The sequence below is a fragment of the Poecilia reticulata genome, unplaced genomic scaffold, assembly GCF_000633615.1.
Source record: "Poecilia reticulata strain Guanapo unplaced genomic scaffold, Guppy_female_1.0+MT scaffold_305, whole genome shotgun sequence".
In the NCBI taxonomy this organism is placed as follows: Eukaryota; Metazoa; Chordata; class Actinopteri; order Cyprinodontiformes; family Poeciliidae; genus Poecilia; species Poecilia reticulata.
Genome location: NW_007615080.1, coordinates 24,390 through 27,148, shown reverse-complemented (window position 1 = coordinate 27,148; position 2,759 = coordinate 24,390).

Below are 2,759 nucleotides of genomic sequence, written 5' to 3'. Positions count from 1 at the left end.
GGGCCTTGAGTTTGACACATGTGCTTTACGTGCATACACCGCTCTCGGTTTCGTGCGCACACACGTACCGTGTCTATGTAGGGTAAGGCACTGTGCACTTCATTTCGACAGAATTAACGCAAACCCACAGAACTCTTCCAAACAATATTTTTATTTTATTTTTTATTTTTTGAGAGAGAGAGAGAAAGAGAGAGAGACAGAGAGAGCAACCGGTGTGAGATTCAGCTGTAGCTCTGCCGTTTCGCCGCCTAAGTTAAACCCCGAGGCTGCAACTGGCATGTTCAAACTCCATACTTCAAAACAATATAGGCGTCCATTATAGTTTTATGTGCAACAAGTTCATCACATGTTTTAATAGCTGGCTTGTGAGAATGGATGCTGCAAAACAGAAAAGGGAAAAGACAAAACGCCACCAAATAAAAAGAATATCACGGTCCCTTTCTGTCAGTTTTCTCGTGAAGTCCTATCACGTCTCCACTCACCCACCTTCCACATCCTCTGAGGACTTTGTGACCCACGCCTGGATCCACGAAGGCAGACAAGAGACTGGGAATTGATAACCAATGTTTCTCCGGTGGCTCACCTCTCGCTGCACTCTAGTTTGCTCATGAATTTGTAGCAAAATTGCATTTTGCAGATAACCGCTTTGCTGTGATGGCAATATTATATCACGGAATAACGATAATAATAAGATATATCCTTTGTATTAGTGATTACATCCTTATGGCCAAAAAGTACTGACTGCAACCCAGATGGTTGCAGTCAGTATAGTGGATGAAAAACAGATTATGACAGATATGATCAGCTTCTGAAATAATAACATATAATAATAAAAATTAATAAATAAATACACTTGAGCATCCTGTTTCACAGAGATACTGAAATTGTCTCCCTGAGAGTCCTTACCGGAAAACGAGAGCTGTGTGAAGCTGACACCGCACGTCAAAAAAATCCAGCAAATAGTCTGAATGGTTAGTGCTCCGTTTAAAATTTTGCCGTTAAAATTTTCGTTTGTGCACTTGACCTCTGGATGACCTAAAAAATACATTTTAATATCTCAGAAACCAAAGCTGCACAAACGAAAATTTTAACGGCACAAACGGAGCACTAACCATTCAGACTATTTGCTGGATTTTTTTTGACGTGGGTGGGGTGTCAGCTTCACACAGAAAGCGAGGCTATATTTAAACACTCAATTGATTGGGAGCAACTCAAAACAATTGACGTTTTTAAAGAATAACCGATGATCTAGAAACAAAGGGTAAACACATCACTGAACTCTGCTCCGATTCAGGATGACGCGTAAAATTTCAGCAAGTTCTGTAAAACTATATATATATATATAATTTAAAATTAGAAAACGAAAAGTAAAACAACTTAGGTAACTGTTAGGATCATCATAGTAGGCAAGTAAATGCGCATGAAATATCTTTTAAAAAAGAAAAAAAACTATAAGCTGATCATATATTTTTTCAAAAATACACACAGTAATTTAAAATATAAACTATAACAAACCATTTCAAGGAGTGTAAATGGTTATTTGCTATTTTATTAATAGAGGAGAAATACTACATAAAATTTCTTGTAGGTTACCAAAACTTGTACAAAAATAAATAAAAAAATAAGCACAGATCTGTTTTCTTATTGTTTTAAGTACAAGGGAACAAAACAGAGAATGGGAGTGAGCATGCAGTCAGCAGCGCAGCAGATCGGTAACATCTCCCCGCCTCACAGAGCCGCTCTGCCGGGCTCGACTCTGACAGACCGGCCGATCGCGCAGCTTGTGCTGTTAAAGATGTTGACATATTCACACAACACCCGAACCAGCCAGGGGTTGGCGTTTCACGGCGAAGCCCCTCTTTATTCCCCGAGTTTCAAACACCTTTTTATAAGTCTGAAAGTCTGTCCCCTTCACCCGACCTGTTAAAACCACGCCCAAGCAAGCCACCCAATTGGTCCGAAAGCGTCAAAGAGCCAAACAAACGGAGCTCTGCTGGTTGTAAGGCGCAACACATCCACACTGTATGAAGCCCTATGGGCCACAGAGGCGCTAGAAAAATCACGGAGCTTGGATCTTTCTCTCCCTCTCTTTCTCTCTCTCTCTCTCTTTCTCTCTCTCTCTCCATCTGACTCATGTCTCTCTGTACACGTCTTTCTCTCCTAAAAAGTGTGTGTGCTCCAAAAGAAAGCGCAGGAATAAAGCGTATGTCTCTGTGTGCGTGTGTACGAAGCGAGAGAAGACAAGTGGTGCGGGGGGGGCGGGGGGGGGAGGGGATTATTCGGCGCTATCGAAATATTTCAACACGTCGCGCTCTAGGACTGAAGCCAATAAGAAGGAGCCCATTTTAACAAGAATGCCGATATTGTAAACAGCAGCGGAGGAAGAAAGGAGAAAGATTGCACCGCGGTCAATTAAGAGACTTACCCATGTTGGTTTGATTCAAACTTAATGTCCGAAAAGGAGCAGATAGATGTTCCGATGCGCGTCAGCATGCGCTCGTGAAGATTAATGGAGATCATTTTTGCTATTTTGCTTTGCGGACTTACGATAAAAAATTAACAAAAGGACAGCAGAGATTTTGCCCAAAACTCGTCACACATTGTGGATGTTTGTCGGCGTCTTGCTGAAGGAGTTCTAATTTCTTACGTCTTTTTTTTACATATCTATCTATCTATCTATCTATCTATCTATCTATCTATCTATCTATCTATCTATCTATCTATCTATCTATCTATCTATCTATCTATCTATCTATCTA